Genomic DNA, 10,333 nt, shown 5'->3' on the forward strand with positions numbered 1-10,333 from the left:
CACAAAGCAGTCCTATAAGAGCTCTCACCCTCACCTACCTCACAGACACCCGATAGGAAAAAGCAGCATATAAGAACCAACTCTTAAAATCATTCTTCCAAAGCACATAAGTCTTATGGATCCTTAGGGTTTTTACATTTGGTCACCTTGAACTCACTAGCAAGTCACACTTCATATCCATGACTACAAATGAACCGGAAAACCCAAAGAGTACTGCCAAGGTACAAACTCTCCATAATGATAGATTCAAGTGGATAGCCATGTTGGTCTGAAGTAATTCAAGAAAATTTGAATCCAATAGCACCTTTAAGACCAACAAAGATTTATTCAAGGCGTGAGCTTTCATGTGCACGCACACTTCCTTTGTTGGTTTTAAAGATGCCATGGGACTCAAATTTTGAGGTAGAAACCTTGTATTAAATACTGGAATCCAGTGTACTCAATGTATAAATAAATAATATTTCAATAACAATTGTATAGTAAGACATTCATCTTATTGCTTGTCTGGCCTATTATTAGTGCACATTACTAATGCCTATTATCATTAGTGCCTTATTTTTTCTCTATATTTTTCTTCTGGAGACTACTTAAACTAATTAAGAATATCCTATTTTCCTTCAACATTTGTGTGTTCATTGCCACTGGTATCCCTTAGAGGTAAAGAATCATTGCCCCTTGACCATACCTGGGAACTCATCCACTAGCCCCAGCCCCTGCATATACAACACAATTCCTATAACTGATGGTGCAGAGAGTGCCCTAGAGGAGAAATCCTCTTGGATTAGGATTGCTACCCCTCCACCCAGCAGTCCATGACTGATGGTGGTTGACAAACCCGGCAGGGGCTAGTTCTTTAAGGACGCCCCCCCTAGCCCAGGTTTCCATCACACACACCAGGTCCACTCCATGTTCTGCAAAGTATGCTTGCAGAGTGGAGGCTTTGTTGTTAATTGACCTGGCATTGCACAACATCAGTGTTGGAGACAGGTTCTTCACCTTTGCCTCCATACTAGTGGCTCGAGAGATTGGGTGGAGATTAGAAGGGGCCCAAGCATAACTATATCTAGGGAACCTTGTACCCTGGCTTTCTTGCTTGGAGTTACTTTGAGTTTGGATTGTTTGGGGTTGGTTGGTGTAGTTGGGTTGAATGACCTTTTTCCAGGGGGATGGCCCCGATTGTCTGCTATGACCTCTCAGGGCTGCCCAGCCTGGCGCTTATTTGTAAGTTGGGATGCACTTTGTATTGTATGCTGTCCCAAAACTATAAAACCCAATATGCTTAATAGAGTTCCTATTCTTCCTGATTCTTTTTGGAGCCTAAATCTGACCCGTTCTCTGAAAAGTGTGGTGTAATTCACATCATTCCTTATACCAGGTAGGAGAAGTTAGGATTAACAAGTCTGCTTTGCTCAGACTGGCTGAAGAATTTGGGTTAATTTGTTTTTTGCGGGTTTGGGGCAGTCCGTCATGAGGAACAGATTTCAAACAGGAAAAGTGTTTTAAGGGCCTGATTACAATGATTGAAAAAAATGAGCTTTGCTTGACTTCTACTGAGGCTGACAAGAAGAAATTTTATGCTGACTTTTCTGACACTAGTTTCAAGTCTAGTTTCAAGAATTCCCATTTCTTTCCTTTGTGGAACAGTGTAGTCTGAATTACCTTCACTAAGCTTGGTTCCTCTACATGATTAATCATTTTATAATCAATAACAGTTTCTGCTCTGAAATGATGTTATGACAGCCATCCATCAGAGTTAAGGTTGGGTGTCATCCTCATATTGATAACACCCAAGTCCAAAACTCCGGACCAGCTGGGTCAGAGGGTGCATAAAGATGTTAAAGAACTGGTGAGAGTGAGGAGATGCCATTGCATTGATGCCATCTTCTTTGTGGAGTGCCACAAGATAGGAAGAGAATCGCACCTTGCGGCACTCCACAAAGGAAATGGCATCAATGCAATGGATCTCTCCAGTCTCATTCCCTCCTCCCATCCTGTGGCTCACCAGTTATTACATAGGGCCCATTCCATGCTTTGGCCTTGAAGGTGATAAGAGGTTTGTGGGCTGCAAGTTTCCAATAAGTAACACCTGCAAGATAGGATTACAAAAATAGAGTCCAATAGCACCAATAGCTATTGGAATATATTTTCACTGTGCTACTTCAGACCAACACAGCTACCTACTTGAAAAGATAGAACTAGTTAGACATGATACACATTAAGCCTTGAGAGGAGTAACTGGGGTTGTTTTGCCTAAGGTAAAGGTAAAGGTATCCCCTGTGCAAGCACCGGGTCATGTTTGACCCTTGGGGTGACGCCCTCCAGCGTTTTCTTGGCAGACTCAATACGGGGTGGTTTGCCAGTGCCTTCCCCAGTCATTACCGTTTACCCCCCAGCAAGCTGGGTACTCATTTTACCGACCTCGGAAGGATGGAAGGCTGAGTCAACCTTGAGCCGGCTGCTCCCAACCTCATGGGCAAAGCTTTCAGACGGCTGCCTTACCACTCTGCGCCACAAGAGCCTGTTTTGCCTAACAGGTGGCAATTTTAGAAAACAGTGAAGCCTGGTAGTCAAGGGAAGCAATAATTTGGGTAACAGAGCTTATATTGTATTGTGTCCCGTAATCATCATAGATGCTTTATCATAAGGTAGCTTAGAGTAAGGCAGATTTCTTTTATTCTATAGTAACAATTCTGAAATTTTCAAGGTCTTTTTTCCTACTTGGATTTTTCTATTGTCTGTACCTGAACCAATCCCATAAAACATGAGTAAAGTCTTTTCCTGTCTGTTCTTTCAGCACTTCTTTCTTCCTTTCTAGTTATTTGATTAGCAGTGGAACTTATCTGGTAAGCATCTAGAGCTTTCATGTGTAAGAAGGTCAGTGGGCCATAAATAAACACACTGCTCTTGCCAGTTTAAATAAATGTCATCTCTGACAATTCTTCAGTTCCCCACTATATAGAAATCAAAACTATACCTATGATATCTGGTGGTATATTACAGTAAAAATGTAAGTTACTCATTGGATATAGTTCTACAGAGTCAACAGAACCAAAGCATGAAATGGCAAAAAATCAACTGGAAAAGTGTATAACTATACTGAACTTTTATCTCTTAATAAAAAGGAAATTCTTAAGTACAGCCTTAATAGTCATTGTGTCCCCCCCCCCCAAAGGACTTTGGTTCCTTCTATACAGTCATCCTGTAATCAGGTAACAGAGGACTTAAGGGCCCTTGATTTTTTGTTTGGTTACAGTAAATCAGAATGCTGTGATGTAACATGATTCCTCTGCAAAGTGAGCTAAGCAGCCACCTGCCCAGTTCTTAACACTGCTGCTGAAATCCCAGAGCTCTGCTTTCAGTAAACTCTTTTCTTTCACAGCACATTCACATCCAAAAGTTTAAAACTCAGTCTAAAGCATATGAGGGAGCAATGTTTTGTACATTAATAAGCCCTTGTTGCTCAGTATTATAGAAATTCAAGATGTCTTTCTTCAAATAAAGACTCTTGTTGCAGGCGTATTGTGACTTTGGTCTTGTTGATGAAAAAAGTATTCTCCCAACAATAGCTTCTATTGAAATGCAGAATACTTTTTGGAATGTGATTTTGCATGTCTACTGGATAAGTCTTGTTTGTGTCATCACAGGAATGAAGCATCCTGCTTCCTTTCTCTCTGTTAACGTTTGTTAACATTTCACTATTTTTCTTTTTAAAAGTGTTCCTGCTTCTGCATGACCAAGGCAAAATTGCTGTGTAGGCAAAACATTAAGTAGTTTCCCTTAGAGTTGCTGGCCTCTAGATGGTGCTGCATATCTCCTGGAATTACAACTGATCTTCAGCCATGCATTATTGGCCTAACCTGCCTCACAGGGTTGTTGTGAATAAAAATGAAGTAAAGGCTTTGTGAGCAGCTTTGGGGTCCTGTTGGGGAATAAGGTGGAACATAAATGAAATAAACAAAAGAAATAAAATTCATGTTGAAATTTCAAATTTATCACATTCTCACCTGCTTAGGCACATGCAGCCCTGAGCACTGTCACACCCTTCTATGCCCATTGAAGTCAAATAGGTTATGGGAGTGTAACTCTACTTAGGAATGTACTGATGGTGTTCCACTGTGGTTAGGTGGGGGGGTTTGTTTTGTCCCTTTACAATAAAAGCTGTGACCTGGTTGGCCCAGTCTACTGGGATCTTGTCAGATATTGGCTGCTAAGAATGGTTGGCCCTGGTTAATACTTGGCTGGCAGACCACCAAGGAACTCTAGAGTCACTACACACAGGCAAGCAATGGCAAACAATCTTTTGTTGAAATTGCGAGCTGACTGCTGGGCAGCCTCTGGATGTAGGCAACGTCATTTGGAGGGGCCGGAATAGGCCAGCTACATTCGGAGGCTGTATGGCTACATTTTTTGCATGCGGAAGGCCCTATTTACTTTCAGTTTTTTGTTCTGTCTGGTATTATAGCAATATTTGATAGCCATAGGTTTTTATACCCACAAGGGAGACTGTCATTATTTTCCATGATTCTAGAACGGGTGCAGGCAAGTGTCCTTGAGACATCTCAGGGCCTGAAACATCTCCCCCGAGCTACACTCCCTTTTCCTCTTTGCTTTTAAACATCCAGCCTGATAAAAGTTTTTGAAGAACTCAAAAGTTTGCAGGTGGTTTCATTTGGGTTAGTCATAATACATTAAGTACATTAATAATAACATTTTATTTATAACCCATCCTTTCTTGAAGGCTCAAGGTGAATAACCATAGATAATAAACAATAAAATAATACATTTTGAACACATAATATGTAAATATATTCATTAAAATAATTAATTCATTGTCCATCTGGTTAAAAATTGATTAATAAATATTGCATTGTAATGGGACAGCATGTCATTAGTAAATTAGTTTGCTGAACTCAGTGTTCGAAGATTGCTAGCTGGTGTGTGCATTTGTATATGTGTGGGAAGTAACTTGTCTGTTTTAGAGATGGAATCAAAAGCGCCTTCTCACTAAACAGAAGTAGAAGGCATGGTCTTTATTAAGATTCTGAAGCTGTTTTTCTGAGTCATGGCTTCATGGCTTCTTTCCCAAAAAATCTAGGCTAGATAATATGAATAGTAATGGGGATTTATTAACTCTTACAATACAAGAACACAAACATAGCCTTGCTGGGTAAGACCAGTGTTCTAATAATAACCACTTGCCTCACATACTGTTGTGAAGATAACATTTGTATGGCACAACAATGGTATTTAAAAGATGTATGTTTCCAGAATGTTCTTGGGACTGCAGCATATGTAACATGTTATTCAACCCTAATGACTGTGTCTCCCTAGGTAGGATATATGCCAGCATACAATCAAGATCATTTAGTGCAAACTACAGAGAGGGTTGATAGCCATGACAGCTTATGTTGGAATAATTTTTGTTAATCTTTTAGGTGCTACTGGATTCCTGTTTCTTTAGCATAAATTGGTTACCCTATAGTGTCCTGTAACTACATAATATACAGTTTCAGTCAGCACTACATTCTTGCCTTCCTATCCACATTGATGATGCTGAAAAAGAAACATTGGTAAGTTACTATTCCAGCAAAATAATATCTGCTTTAAATCTGACACAGTTAGCTGTTCTACTTCCCCACACCCATTATCTAATTTAAACTGGGCTCATTTGATTTGCCTAGTAAGAACATCAGGGAGCTGTACCCTGGATGGGCATTGCACTGACTTGTTAATGTTGCACATGTACAGTGGGACATCATACTCATTTAAACTGAAGCTTGATTTAAACATGCCAATGAAATATGATTTTGCATACTTTGAACTTTGTTAAATGCTTCTTTTATACATGATATATTGGCAAGGCAAGACAGATATGACTTTCCACAGGTCAGTGTTCGCACCAGCCCAGTGCCTGCTCAAAGAACCCATCCCAGTGCACTAAGTGCACAAAACTGGAAGAAAGTAAAAGTCAGATGTACATGGATTCTGAATTCAGATCTACATGGATCCATCACTTTTAAAAACTGAACTCTAACAAATCTAGTATCAAACCACATGTGGAAGACAGGACTATAGATTGGACTATTATAAAAATGGCTCTAACATTTTGTGGCATTGCAGCAACACAAAAATATGAATCCAAGGCACAGATCCTCATGAATTCATATAATTTTGAAATTGAAACAAAATAAAACCACCTTCATACTGTGTACCATGTCTTAGACCAGCCTTTCTCGTTTTTCTTTTACTGTTGAGAAACCCCTGAAAAATCCTTCAGGCTTCAAGAAACCCCAGGAGTGGTGTGATCATGTAGAATACGGTTGGGAAGCACAGCTGTGTACATGCCTACCCAGGGGCCCGCCCCTTCTCATCCCCTCCAGGACCATCATTGGTCATTGAAGGGGGCAGGTCAACATGACCATATCTGGTCATATCACCCGATAAATAACAAATTTTAAAATGATATAATAAAATGAATTAACTCCCACCTATTCAGGAAACCCTTCCAGAGCCCTCAAGAAACCCCATGGTTTCTTGAAACCCTGGTTGAGAAAGGCAGCATGACAAAAATCAGGCTTCCCCTGTATCGTGGGGCCACAATGGTGTAAAATCATAGTTGAAATACGTGGATCCTCATGGTTTTTGCATTGGTCAACCTCAATACCCCCATCAAATCACATATCATGTCTTTGGCTCCCACCACCGAAATCACAGATCCATGGCCCGGTGGTTGGGGACCACTGTTACAGATGAACAGATGCAAAAACCCTGAGGATCCATGGGAATCCATGCTTCACAACCATGTTTTTGCTCCCTGGTGTTATTATTATTATTATTATTATTATTCGATTTATTGCCCGCCACTCCCTTGCGGCTCGTGGCGGGTTACAACATTCTAAAACCCCATAAAATCCATTAAAATCCAGTTAAAACAACTACAGTACAGCAATTATTAGTTAGCAAGCTAACCCGGCAAGATTGGCTAATCCACTACCCTTTTCCCCTACTAGCAGGTGGAGAGGGGGTATTGGTGGTACCCATCTCTAATCCCAATCCCAAATCCCGAGTCCCGGGTTGCCACAAAGGTGTGGATCCATGACTTTTCCTTCGAAGTCAGAAAGTAGAATAATTTTATTTCAGTGCAAAATTTATAAATACAAATCATTTACAAAAAAGTAAGAGATGCTTAAAACATTAAAACATTAATGTGTGTTAAGAACTAGGATTATCTTTAAACCGCCCGTGGCGCCACGGGCGCCACGGACTAAATAAATGGCTAAGGGGTTCTAAGGCGGGATGTGTCCGTGATGAGGGTCCGGATTGGACCCTTCCTCCGGACGGACAATCGGAGGGACCAATTGGCAGGCGCGCAGCGCCTGCCGATTGGTCCCTCCGATTCCCAGCCCCAGCAACTGCGAGCCACGTGCAGCGCGGCTTGCAGTTGCTCCCTTTGCCGATGGCCTGGCGCGGCGGAGGCGCAAAGCTCCTCCGACGCGTCAGGCCGGCTCCCTGCCTGGCGGCCTGATGCGGCGAGAGGCGCGAAGCGCTTCTCGCCGCGTCAGCCCGCTGCCCAAGGGAGCGCCCAACAGTCGCGCGGCTGCCGGGGGCTCCCTGCCCGGCGGCCTGACGCGGTGAGAGGCGCAAAGCGCCTCTCGCCGCATCAGTCCGCCGCCCGAGCGAGCCCCCACCACTCAGAGATCTCAAAGACCCGCCCGCAACTCGACATCGCCGCCGCGGACACACTGAAGAGCCCAGGACACCCCGCCGCCGCCGCCCGCCCTCGAAGACACCTCATCACTAAGGTGCCCTTCCTTTCTGCACGCTGCCCTGTCCCTCCGTCTCCCCCACATTCTAGCGCCCATTGTATTTTGTTTACAATGGGCTCTTTTCCTAGTTTTATATAACATGGCAAAAATATTTTGGTGGTTATGGCCAATTCTGGTTTATATGCAGCAAACAACGTTCCTGGTCACCCATCAACAGTAACCAGGTCTCTGTGTTTCAAAACTAGTTACAGATCAATAGTGCTGGTGGCTTTGAACTTCTTTGCATAACATTCACTAGGTCTGAACTGGATCTTCCCACAAAAGATATAGGACATGAGGCCATCGATCTCCATGCTGAAGACACTGTTAAATTTGGGAATGACTTTCAATTGGTCTTCATTGGTAATGATTTTGAAGATGTGCTTCATTTCCTAAATAACAATGCCTATAATACTGACATACAAAGGACATTTTGATTTTTTCACTGTGACAAGTGTATTGTGCAGATCAGCTTTTGGCAGTTTGGTCTAAATCATCTCTGGTGGTGCTTCTTGCTTGAGTCCTTTGCAAAAGGTCCTGGACATATTGTTTCCATAATTCATGCAAAGGTAAAAATTTCTCGTATCTCTGGTGTTCTGGTTTAATTTCAGAGAGCTGTGTCTCCTTCCTCTGCTTGGTGGAGAACATGTTCCCTCTTATCCTTTTCCCCCATCTTCTCTTATGAAGATAATCAAGAACAACAGCTTTCCGAGTTAAGAGGTCTTTGATGGCCTCCTTGCTTTTCTCAGACAAGTTGCACTTCAAGAATGCTTTCACAAACATGTCAGCTTCCTTTAGCCTTTGAGGCTGGATATTCATAAGCTTAGCTGTTGGTTAAGGTAGTTGATTATATAAGACACTCTCCATGTTAGTGCGTGTAGCTAAATCACTTTCCGTGCTGCAGAGAAGACTACAGCTGCATCCAGCCACTATCTAACTGCAACTCATTCCCTTCCACTGTCAAACAAAATGTGCACGCACCATCCCTAGCCTCTTACACTAGTTGCACAGGCATATGCGTCAAATTCACAGTGAAGCAATCCGTGATTTTTGTGGTGGGAGCTGCCATGGACACAATATGTGATCTTATGGTGAGTTTACGGTGACTCGATGAAAAAACCCTGAGGATCCATGCTTCAAGAATTGTGTTTTCACTCTCTGGCGTTGCCATGGAGGCATAGATCTGTAGTTTTTTGTGGGGTATGCTGTGGCTATCAATATAATGGGTGATCTTATGATGAGTGGGATGATCTAGTTCCAAAATCATGAGGATCCATGTATTTCTACTTGGTTTTTGTGCCACTGCATCTCCATAATGTTGTGGATGCATGATTTTTGTGATGCTGTCTATAGATTAAGACATGGTCTACAGTCTAATGGTGGTTTTATTTTGTTTCAGTATAAAAACCATCTGAATATATGTGGATCCATTTAAAGTCACCTAGATCTGACTTTTACCCATGCACCACAAAATCATTTTCTGCAGGTAACATCCCAGTTCAAGCGATGCCAGTCATTAGGCTTTCACAAAGTTGCAGGGCCAAGTTCTTTCTGCTCACCTGCATTCCATTTAAAGACCTCATTAGGGACAGGGTAAGAGCCGGAATGGCCCGGAACAGCCATTAAATGAAGAGTACCGCAAAAAAATTAGATGCATTTCAGACACTTGAGAACAATATTTTAGAAATGAAGAAGTATAACTCTCACCTCTTTTAAAAACTATTCTGGGCCAAACTGCCTCTGAAATAGGTTGGAATGCACAATAAACAATTACAGTATTGCAAAAAACAATGGGATGCATTACAGACACTCAAAGAAAGTATTTTAAAAATGAAAAAGTGAAACCCCTGCACCCTTCTTAATGCACATTTCAGCCTGTTCCAAGATGTTTCAGAGGCATTTTGGCTTGGAAAAGGTTAATAAAGGTCTGGGAATTCCACTTTTTCATTTCTAAAATATTTAGTGTCTTTAATGCATTTCACTGTTTTTTTGCTGTATGTTGGGTGTTCCGGAGACATTTTGGCCTGGAAGGAGTTAATAAAGGAGCATTCTTTTTCATTTCTAAAATCTTTTTCTCAAGTATCCCTAGTGCATCCCAATATTTTTTGCAAAGTTGTTGTTTGTTTAATGCTCATTCTGTTCTGTTCCGTGTTCTGGAGGCTTTTGGCCTAGTTAGGGTTAATAAAGCTGCGGGATTTCCACCGCTTCATTTCTAAAATATTGTTCCCAAGGGTCTGTAATGCATCTCACTGTTTTGCGGTATTCTTGTTTATTGTTTAATGCTTATTTCGATTCTTTCCGGCATTTACCCGACCCCATTTGGACTACTGCCTGGGTAAAGCGGCCTTACGTGCTTAGTTGGCATGCCAGCCCAACACTTGCCAAGAACTGTAGCATGCTAACCAGGCAATATCTGTGCACAAGCTCATTGAAGGTTTAGGCTGCAGTAATCCCGCGTAGGATCGCTCTTCACATCTTTTGCGCAGGCAGCGACCCTGTTTGCCGAAGGCTCCATGCGCACGTGCAAG

General features: G+C 42.1%; 1 pseudogene; it reads right to left on the minus strand.

Moving 5' to 3' along the window:
- Positions 1 to 8,011: 8,011 nt before the first annotated feature.
- LOC143842647 (ribonuclease P protein subunit p29 pseudogene) lies at positions 8,012 to 8,672 on the minus strand (annotated as a pseudogene).
- Between the last annotated feature and the right edge of the window lie 1,661 nt (positions 8,673 to 10,333).

This window comes from Paroedura picta, chromosome 8, assembly GCF_049243985.1.
Source record: "Paroedura picta isolate Pp20150507F chromosome 8, Ppicta_v3.0, whole genome shotgun sequence".
NCBI classification, from domain to species: Eukaryota; Metazoa; Chordata; class Lepidosauria; order Squamata; family Gekkonidae; genus Paroedura; species Paroedura picta.